This window comes from Megalobrama amblycephala, linkage group LG17, assembly GCF_018812025.1.
Source record: "Megalobrama amblycephala isolate DHTTF-2021 linkage group LG17, ASM1881202v1, whole genome shotgun sequence".
NCBI classification, from domain to species: domain Eukaryota; kingdom Metazoa; phylum Chordata; class Actinopteri; order Cypriniformes; family Xenocyprididae; genus Megalobrama; species Megalobrama amblycephala.
This window is the reverse complement of record NC_063060.1, coordinates 10,058,123-10,069,531: the sequence shown is the minus strand read 5'-3', so window position 1 is coordinate 10,069,531 and position 11,409 is coordinate 10,058,123.

The window sequence follows — 11,409 nt, the reverse complement described above, 5'->3', positions numbered from 1 at the left end:
TATCAAATCTTAAAACTGGGCTGCCAAAAACTTGAGTAACCTGGTATAAAAACTGTGGCAGCATCTAAATGCAACACTGCAGCATGCAGTGAGAAGAGCACTGTTGCTCTCTAAGGTTATATAGTTTCTAAAGATGATGCTTTGACGTACATGTTGAAAATTATAAATTAAATGCTCATATTTGTCATAATATTTCCATATCTCAGAGAAGAATGGGATAAAAATAATTTGAAAGAAGACCTTGAGGTTTTGTGGCCTATGTTTTAAAATAAATGAATAAATAAATAGGTACAAAACACATAATAATAAAGATAATACAAAAACACTCATGAAGTTTTAGTCAAATGAGACCAGGACCAGGGACTAGTTTTTCTTTATATATATAGCCTATATACACAGTCAAACCAAAATTTATTCAGACACCTTGAACATTTCATTCATTACAGTTTATTCACTATAGTTGTGGTGATAAAATGGTAATAAAATATGACAAGATCTCAGAGTTAAACTGTGTCACACACACACACAAAAAAAAACGTACTCGGTTACTAACGTAACCTCGGTTCCCTGAGATACGGAACGAGTACTGCGTATGGGGGAAAGTCTCCCTTTTTCCCCGTCACTGAAGCCTTTTTCAATAACGCAGTGTAACTGCATCGTCATTGGTTCACTCATGAGAAGTTGTTGAACCAATGACGGCGCGGCATAGCTGCGCGACCTATGGCGAGAAAGCGCGCGAATATTCCCGCCAAAAGGGGCGGGGTTTAGTGCTATATAAGCGGGCGTTTCGCCATAGGAAACCAGGCCATATCGACTGAAGCGACGACCCTGAAGCCGCAGCCTCGTGGCACGGCAAGTAACGCAGTACTCGTTCCGTATCTCAGGGAACCGAGGTTACGTTAGTAACCGAGTACGTTCCCTTTTGATACTTCACTCGTACTGCGTATGGGGAACGAATTCAACCGCGCCGTGCCACGGAAGGGAACGACTGGACAAGTTCGGGACGCCAGGGGGGTCCATGAACTAGTGAGAAGGCCGAAGCCGTCGAACCCAAGTTACACTACAAGAGGAGAAACTCCTGAACCGGTTTTGAGGCGGGGCTCAAAGAGGCCGCTGCATCACACCGATAGGACCCGAGCTTGCAAAGTCGGAAACGTCTAACTGGTAAAATCTGACAAAGGTGGACGGCGAGGACCAGCCGGCCTCCTCACAGATGTCTTTGATAGAAACTCCACTGGACCAGGCCCAAGAAGAGGCCATACTTCTAGTGGAGTGAGCTCTGACTCCTATGGGGCAGTCTGAGCCCATGGAGGAGTAACAAAGAGCTATGGCGTCAATAATCCAACGCGAGAGGCGTTGCTTTGAGACCGGAGACCCTTTGGTGCGACCGCCAAAGCAAACAAAGAGCTGATCTGATAGCCGGAAAGGCTGTGATCGCTCTACATAAGTTCTCAATGCCCTAACAGGGCAGAGCAACTCCAGCTCTTGCTCATCTGATGAGACAGGGAGCGCAGAGAGGGAGATAACTTGTGCTCTGAACGGAGTCGAGAGCACCTTGGGGACGTAGCCAAGCCTGGGTTTCAATACGACTTTAGAGTCGTTGGGCCCAAATTCAAGGCAAGCAGGGCTCACAGAGAGGGCCTGCAGATCGCCGACACGCTTCACCGATGCTAAAGCCAGTAGCAGAGCGGTCTTGAGAGTCAGGGGCTTGAGGTTAGCTGAGCACAGCGGCTCAAAGGGATGTCCTTTGAGAGCTCTGAGGACCAAAGAAAGGTCCCAGGTGGGAACAGTGAGGGGGCGAGGAGGATTCAATCGCCTAGCACCCCTCAAGAAACGCACCACTAGGCCGTTTCTCCCAATTGGCTGGCCAGCGATAGGAGAGTGAAACGCTGCGATGGCTGCTACGTAAACTTTGAGCGTTGAAGGGGCTCGCCCCGAATTCAAACGCTCTTGGAGAAAGGACAGTATCGGAGATACGTCACACTCCACTGGATCTATGTTGCGTGCAGAGCACCAATCAACAAAGATTGACCATTTCTGGGCATAGAGACGTCTCGTAGACGGAGCTCTCGCCTGAGAGATGGTGTTCAACACGTCCCCGGGGAGGTCAACCGGCTCCCGTCGAGGGACCATAAGTGCAGAGCCCAAAGTTCTGGCTGTGGATGCCAAATTGTCCTGTTCGCCTGAGAGAGAAGGTCCCGTCTCAGAGGAATGGGCCATGGGGCTCTCTTGGAGAGCCTGAACAGCTCTGAGGACCAAGCCTGGCTCCTCCAGAGCGGGGCCACCAGGAGGACTTTGTGCTCGTCTTCCTTGATTCGTCTGATAACCTGAGGGATCAGAGCGATTGGGGGAAATGCATAAAGAAGGGTGCTGGGCCAATGGTGGGCCAGCGCGTCGTCCTTCTTGGAGAAATAAGTTGGGCAATGAGAATTGTCTTCTGAGGCGAAGAGGTCGACCTCTGCCTTCCCGAAGAATTCCCATATCGTGAGAACCGTCTGGGGGTGGAGCATCCACTCGTCTGAGGGGACATTGCTCCGAGACAGCATATCTGCTCCCAGATTGGTTTTTCCAGGAATGTGTGTCGCCCTGAGCGACCGAAACCTGGGTAGGGCCCATTCCAGAAGACGCTTCGCCAGTGTGCATAAGCGGCTGGACGAAAGACCTCCCTGGTGATTTATATACGACACCACCGTCATGCTGTCCGATTGGACTAGGACGTGGCGTCCCGTCAGGTGAGCCTGAAAGAAGTGAAGGGCACGAATCACTGCCAGCATTTCTAGGCAGTTGATATGAAGATGGCTCTCCTCGTGTGACCACGAGCCGAAGGCCGGTCTGCCCTCGCAAAGAGTGCCCCAACCTGAGTTGGATGCGTCCGTCGAGAGCACCGTCCTCCGTGACGCCGCCTGAAGGGGTACGCCACGCTTGAACCACTCGGGGTTCAACCAGGGCTTCAGGGCTGATAGACAGGCCTGATTGTCCTTGAGACAGAAGCGGCCATGCCGCCAGGCGTGGGGGGGGACCCGAAACTTCAGCCAGTACTGCAGAGGCCGCATCCGAAGAAGGCCGAGCCGTAGAACTGGGGAGGCGGAAGCCATCAGCCCTAAAAGCCTCTGGAAGGACTTCAGAGGAAGGTAGGCTTTGTTTGTGACGGAAGTCGCGAGCTGCTGAATGGCCAGAGCGCGCTCTGGCGAGACTACTGCCGTCATGCGAACAGAGTCGAAAACTGCTCCCAGGAACGAAATGCGTTGGCTGGGAAGCAGCGAGCTCTTGGATAGGTTGACTCTGAGACCCAGGCACTCTAGATGGCTGAGGAGCACAGATCTGTGAAGTTCTAGCTCTGCTCGCGAGTGGGCCAGAATGAGCCAATCGTCGAGATAATTCAGAACACGGATTCCCATCTGTCTGAGTGGGGAAAGAGCCGCATTCATGCACTTGGTGAAAGTGCGAGGAGCCAGGGACAGCCCGAAGGGTAGGACCGTGTATTGGTAAGCCACACCCTCGAAGGCGAATCTCAAGAACCGCCTGTGGTGGGGGGCTATCTGGATGTGAAAGTAGGCATCTTTCAGGTCCAGTGAGCAAAACCAGTCCTCGTGACAAATCTGTGCGAGGATCTGCTTCAGCGTCAGCATCTTGAACTTCCGTCTCATGAGGGAGCGGTTCAGGATCCTGAGATCTAAGATGGGTCTGAGACCGCCATCTTTCTTGGGGACCAGAAAGTAACGGCTGTAAAAGCCTGACTCGCTCTCTGGAGGAGAGACTATTTCTATAGCTCCTTTCCTGAGCAGCGGCAAGACTTCGGTTCGGAGAACGTGAGCGTTGTCCGAAATCACCGAAGTTTGAAGCACCCCGCCGAAGCGTGGGGGTCTTCGGGCGAACTGGAGCGAGTAGCCCTGACTTATGATCCCTAGGACCCACTTTGACAGCCCGGGGATGGCCCGCCAAGCCTCGACCCGGGTGGCAAGAGGTTGAATGACATCGGCTGACAGCCCGCCTGAGGGGGGGCTGTGCACCGAGGGGAGTGGAAGAGGAAATTTGCCCTTTATTAGAAAAGGTAAAAATGTGTTCGCCGTGAAAACGGCGGTTTGTGTGGACGCAACATTTGTGGGCCCATCTGTAACACTGAGCATCATTCCCACGCCCGGATGTGAACGAGGCGGAGGGGAAACTGCGCAAAGGAGCTTTGGGGGTGGTCCGGCCGCAGCGAGACATTCCCCCGTCCTCTTCCTTCCTCTTAAATCAGGATGACTTAGGCGTCACAGGGTCCAGCGCAATCTTGGGCCGGGGTCCCTGGCGTCTCGGGAAGGAGCGTCTGGCAGAGCGAGAGCGCTGGCGTTGCTCCTTTGGTGGTGCTGCCTGGGAGGCAGAGGGGGCAGGCTTGCTCTGCTGAGCCGGCGCAGGCCTGGGTCGGCTTGAAGCAGATGCGGAGCTGGAGCGTTTTGGCAGGAAGTGTCTCATGGCCTGAGACGACTTCTGCGCTGCGGTGAATCGCTCGGTGAGACCCTCTACCGATGACCCAAAGAGACCGGAGGGTGAGACAGGGGCGTCTAAAAAGGCCATCTTATCCGCGTCCTTGATCTCGGTCAAGTTGAGCCATAAGTGGCGCTCTAAAACCACCAGGCTGGCCATGGACCTTCCAATGGCCTGGGCTGTGGCCTTCGTGGCTCGCAGGGCTAGGTCAGTGGCGCTGCGGAGGTCCCTGAAGGCAGATGCATCAAAGCCGGACTCGTCCATAGAGCGGAGAAGCTTGGCTTGAAACACTTGGAAAATCGCCATAGTGTGGAGCGCCGAGGCAGCTTGGCCTGCAGAGGCGTAGGCTCGCGAAGCCAGGGTGGAGGTAGTCCTGCAGGGCTTTGAAGGAAGGGCTCTCTTTGATTTCCAGCCCACAGCCGTGGGAGGACAGAGGTGAGCTGCCACTGCTTCATCCAGGGGCGGCGGGTGCTCGTAGCCCTTTTCTTCAGCGCCGTCCACAGTGGTGAGGGCTGAACGGTGCGTGGTGTGCAGGCGGGCAGAGTAAGGAGCGCGCCATGACTTGGTCAGCTCCTCGTGTACCTCGGGAAAGAACGGGGCAGCACGTTGACGAGGGGCCTGGCGTCTTCCCGGCAGGAACCACTCATCCAGGCGGCTCCGTGACGGCTCTTCCGGCGGAGCCCAATCCAGATCCAGCTGCTCCACAGCTTTAGAGAGGACGCGGAGAAGTTCGGCGTCCATGCCCGAGCCGTGTTCGATGGGCTCCAGCGGAGGCGGGGGGGCGGGGTCGTCCGACTCGCCAGCCCAGCCTTCTGCTTCGGAAGCCGCGAGAGACATAGACTCATCTAGCAGCTCCTCATCCGATCCACCGAATGAGACGAGGTCACTTGCGTATGCTGAGGGACGCTGCTCAGGGTGGGAGAATCTGACGGGCGACTGTTCTCTGGCGGGAGAAGGCGAGGCACGCGGGGGCTGGGCCGACGTGAGCTCGCTCGACTCCGGGCGCTGGGTTGCTCTACCCCGCTGTCTCTTCCTCGCAGGCTCGCGGCGGGAAGGGGACTGGAGGGCGCGAGCGGCGGGACTGCCTCCGGTGAAGAAAGCAACCTGCGAGCGCAGAGAGGCCAGGCTCATGCACTCGCAGTGCGGGCATGAGGCGTCAGTGAGCGCGGCTTCCGCATGGGGCTTACCCAGGCATCCAACGCACTCGTTGTGTCCATCGTTGTCCTGCAGAGGGGCTCTGCAAGTGTCACAGGAGTGACGTGGCATTAAAAAATGCCGGCGCCGTGAAAACGGCGATTGGGGGGCTCTTTAGAGCGGCGAGGACCGCGGAAGCTCTTTTAGAGCGGACGAATCCGCTAGGAATGCTCTTATAGAGCGGTTATAGAACCGCGAGGAAACGCTCTCAGAGGGGGCGCCGGATGGCGGCAGGAGACGGCTGAGGCGGCGACCGGAACGGGAAGCAGGCGGCAGGCGTCTAGAAGACGGCGCTCGGGGCAGTAGTCCACGAGGGCGCCGGCGCTGTCGTAGTCCGGCGGCTCAGCTGGGTCCGCTGCGGGGCCTCTTCAACGGCGGCGAGAGCTGCTTCTTCCAGGCGGCGAGCTTCTTCGGCTTCAGCGCGGAGATCAGCGAAGAGATGTGTAGTCGTCGCTGAAGGAGAAAGGACTGGTTTCCTATGGCGAAACGCCCGCTTATATAGCACTAAACCCCGCCCCTTTTGGCGGGAATATTCGCGCGCTTTCTCGCCATAGGTCGCGCAGCTATGCCGCGCCGTCATTGGTTCAACAACTTCTCATGAGTGAACCAATGACGATGCAGTTACACTGCGTTATTGAAAAAGGCTTCAGTGACGGGGAAAAAGGGAGACTTTCCCCCATATGCAGTACGAGTGAAGTATCGAAAGGGAACTTAATTATGTCAGATAACATTAAAGAAATCATGGTCAGGTCAAAGTGTCTGAATAATTTTTGGTTCCAAATTTTACTGGTAGTCCACTGTACAAAGAATGTTTGGGTATAATATGTCACAGTTTACTTTATTTTACTATCCTCACTTACATAAATGAACTATAGTGTCCTGCACCCACTAATAAAAATATATTGACAATATCAAAAATGTCTGAATAATAATAATAATAATAAATATATATATATATTGTTGTTGTTGTGTAATATGAATAAGAATACAATTACCCTGACAGAATGTGGTTTATAAGATATGTGATTTATATGATAATTGTTCGTTAAGAGAAAAGATAATGCTAATTTTTCATTAAGAATGACAAAAACAACTGGTTGTTGTAAAAGCTTTAATAAGAATGTAGTTTATAAAGAAATAGACAAAACACTTTATTGTGGTAAAAGCTTTATTAAGAATATGTTTGTAAAGAAAGACACTACAGCAGTTGTTTTAAGATTTTATTAGGAGCATGTTGGTAGAATAGAAAAAAACATGTATTAGAAAGAGCTTTGCTATAAAGTACAAAAAAGGGTAATTACCTTTGGATGATGTGTTGCAAGACGAGGCACTGGAGACAGCAAAAGAGAAGAGTCCGGAAATAAAGAAACTAAGGCCTGAGAATATTCCTGGAACTCATAGGAGGGGAATTCCAAAGAAGATGACCTCAAGAGGTCAGACTGTCTATAAAGGCTGGAACATGAAGAGAACAGTAGATGCTGCTTTGCACCTGAAGAGCTTCTCCAGCACCAGAACCACTGATTTTGCCTTGACTGAAGAACTTTTTGATATTTATACTTAATTAAATTACTTGTATGGACTGTTTGTAGAATATATGTACTGCTAAAAATACGAATTGTAATAAATAAACTTATATCTTAACCAAAATCTGCCTCACATGGCATTAATTTAAATCGTTGAAACTGAACAGACCACGGAGAAGTCTTAGTTCAGATTGTAAGTAATGTAAAGTGCGTATAATTTAGGTCAGATTTTACTTACTTACCTAACCTGAGAATTATAAAGAATTTAGTTGTTTAGAGTTAATCATTATTTAGAGTTAATCATTATCAGGGGTTCTTCAATATTGTTCCTAAAGGTATAAAACAAATAATTCCATTTCCATAAAACATTCATGTTCATTTTTGTCTGAAAAGTAGAAACACAGATCACAATTGTGTTAATAATGCATACATGCAATTATATCACAATAAACACTTGCAATTAACAACTAATAATAATAATGTTATAATATAATTGATGCCGCTAACTATACAAAATCCCTAATGAGAAAACACATTCGTGCAATTTCACAGTAATACAGTAAAGCTTTTCTGTTGTGGTACAATGTTGTCACAAAGTCCATATATTCTCAATTTCCTGTAAAAAATTTGTTAGATAATGTTGATAAACAACATCTAATAACTGATCAAAGATGCAGCAAAAAAGAAACATATCTAAATGAAGAGATGTGTATTATGGTAGTACAGGGTTTCTCTAACATTTTTGTCAGTCAAATCCCTTTGACGTAAAATATTTACCTGAAGTACCCCCTGGATTTTGAGTTAATGTTTCAATAATTCAATAATTTAACAGCACATTCACATGGTCACACTTCTCTGATGTGGGTTAATGGCCATATGACATGCAGGGCCTTTTTTAGTGAGTGTTTTATTTTGATTGCTTTTAAAATTTTTATTTTATTTTTATATTTTACATAATTTTACATTTCATCACAATTTTATGAAAATAGCAAAACAGGTAGTCACTTCTCTGATAGTGAAGGGAAGAGCTTTCCATAACTTGGGGGCTTTGAATGAGAAGGCTCTTTCCCCCATGGTCTTAAGTTTACATGAAGGCTGATGAAGCAAAAGAATGTTAGCAGAACAGAGAGAACAGAACAGATTTGTGTCCCTTCGTTGTAAAAAGTTTGGGCACCTCTGGTTTAAATCTTACCTTACCGATTGCTCTCAGTTTGTTGTTTTGGGAAACAACAAATCTGAAGTTGGACAGGTCTGCCATGGTGTCCCTCAGAGATCTGTCTTAGGTCCTATATTTTTAGCATGTATTTGCTTCCTTTGGGGCAAATCATTAGGAAATATGGTTTGGGGTATTACTTTTATGATGATGGTACCCAAATTTACATCAGTTCCCAATCTGATTTTACTGTCACCTCTACTATTCTCTTGGAGTGTGTGCAGGAAATAAAAACGTGGATGCATTATATTTTTTTAAGATTAAAATGTTCCAATAGAGAAGTTCTACTTATTGGCACACCAATGGCTATTCACAAAGGTAGCCATTTTAATTTGATTATGGATGGTAGTGTCGTATTCCCATCTACTCAAGCTTGTAATCTTAGTGTGATTTTTGACAGTCATCTCAAATATATGCTGGTGCTGTAGCATCTAATGCCTAATGTGGCCACGCCCACGGAGCCAGCGCTATTCAGATGCAAATTCAGAGGCAATACATGCATTCATCGTCTCAATCGTGTATTTATTGTCTTGAAAAGTGTTTATCTGGATGTAAAAGTCATGGTTAGCGAGCTCTAGAAGACATGCAGTTAGTTCCTGTTTTCTTTTCTTCTATAGATGAATTTTAGATGAGTTTTTGTTTCTTTAGCGCCCTCCGGCTGCAGTATGAATTGGAAACTCCATTCATGGAATAGCCTCTTCTTCTTTTAGATGAATTTGTGGACTAAAAATGCACAGAGAGCGCCCTCCGACTTCAAGTATGAATTGAAAACACCAGCACTCATAGTAATGACAATGAATATTAAATAAATATAACTCCTCTGTATAGAAAATTGACATAAGCATATGAGAATCCAATATTTCTCCAAATGTGCATGCTTTTAAACTAAAAGCCTATATTCAGACTCTTTGCATCACAGAAATACATTATATTTTAAAGTATAATATAAAACCATTACTTTATATTGTAATAATATTTTTCTGTATGTTTCATATATCATGATGAGCTTGAGACGCTTGAGAAGGTTTTTTTCACAGCCTACCTGACTGAAATGCCTCATTAATATGCAAGTCATTTCAGCTCATTACTATGCAATTCTTTTGTCTTCTCAGGTGAGAATGGCCCATTATTCAGTGGTGATTCACGCCTCCACGCATACTGTGTTTCTTGGCAAAAAGTGTCTTACAAAAACTAAATCAATATATTGTTTTATATGAAGGAGTAGGCAGCATAATTTTTACATAATTTTGAAGCAAAAACTCTAGTCTACAACCTCCAATACCCTAAAGTATTGTAAACACAGATTTAATATACTTTTTTTGGCCTTATTTCAGTGACTTAAGTTTTTTGTTTTTTCAATAACCATGCATAAATGTTATTCCTTCAAAAACACAAACATGTACATACATGTTCCTCACATATTATTGTAGCCTAGTTTGTGCTGAATACAGTGTAATGACACTTCTTCCATTAATATGTTTATGAACAACTGAAAAAAGCACAAATGTCAGGGCATGTCAAAACTTCTCCAGGCCCCAAATCAGCCTCAGACTCCAGAGGGTTAAAATGAAATGTTTCAAATCAATTCTTGAGTGAATGGGAAGCCAATGCAACTGTGAGAACACCGGTGTAATTCACAAATCCCCTGAAGTTTCCTCACAAACCCTAGTTTGGGAAACCCTGGTATAGCACATATAGAACAACCCTGGACCTATGGATAAACTAGGACTTTTTGAAGAATCAAATGCACAAAGTCTGTCTAAAGAGCAAAACCAGAGGGTGTTGTTAGCGGCTTCACGGGTGACTCATTTCCAATTGCACTTCAGTATGTTTAAGAGCACTTTTCAGCTGCTCGAGAAAGATTTGACAGATGAAATTGATTCCACCTTGGCTCAATCATCGTGAGTGGCAGAAACAGGATATTGTATCTTTAACGGATCATTAATTCCTCAAAGGCAAGCATTTGGCTCAGTTCTGCATATTTACAATGACAATAGTCCAAAATAAAATGTCATAAATAAATTGCATCATGTCAGTAAGCGACACGCTGAATAGAAAGGTATCAATACTGGTTTTAGAACCATTCTCAGTGATCCTGTGGCAGCCACCGAGTTTCAGCAGGAGAATGACATTTTTATTAGGTTTTATTCATCATCTGACTCGAGCGCAGAATGTGAATTCATCAGCGTATTATACATACATATGGAAATTATTCCACTTGAGATGCTAAAACTCTTTTCCCCCCACAGTAATGTCAAATCTGTGATTGGTATGGCGAAAGAGGACTGGTGTATATAGTTATGTTATTAATTCACTATTTAACATGAACTCGCTGAATTTAAAGAAGTGTGAAGTTTCCAGAATGATTGATAGTGGCGGGTACCGCTTTGAGGGGGACATGAAATGTGCGTCTGCGGACATCTGGTCATCCGACGACTTTGGTACCAGGGAGATTTTGTTTACAACCAGATTATCTTTAAACTGCTCTAAAGAAAAAACAAGGTTTTGCAGCAGACACTCAATTCCCAATGCATCTCAAAACACGACACAAGTACCCACTTACTGGCCCTGACAACAACCCCATGTCAATCTATAGACATCGATCCTGCTTAGATGTCTGAAAACGACAGAAAATCTTTGTATGACAAATGGTAGATCCACAACCACTCAAAGACCCCGTTTACACCTGGCATTAGGATCCGTCAATCAACTGTCAATCATCGACTGCACTAAAACTAGTTTTGTGCTTACCAGTGTGTGTGGCTTTGAAAGAAAACTGGGGTTCAGTAATAATAATCATGTGTATATAAATGTTTGAGGCTAGATAGATTTTTTAAGAAATTAATACTTTTATTCAATAAGTTTAAATTGATCAAAAGTGACAGTAAAATATTTTATGTTGTTACATTAAATTTCTATGTCAAATAAATTTTCTTTTGAACTTTCTATTCATCAAAGAATCCTGAAAAAAAATGTATGACAGTTTCCACAAAAAACATTAAAAAAAAATGT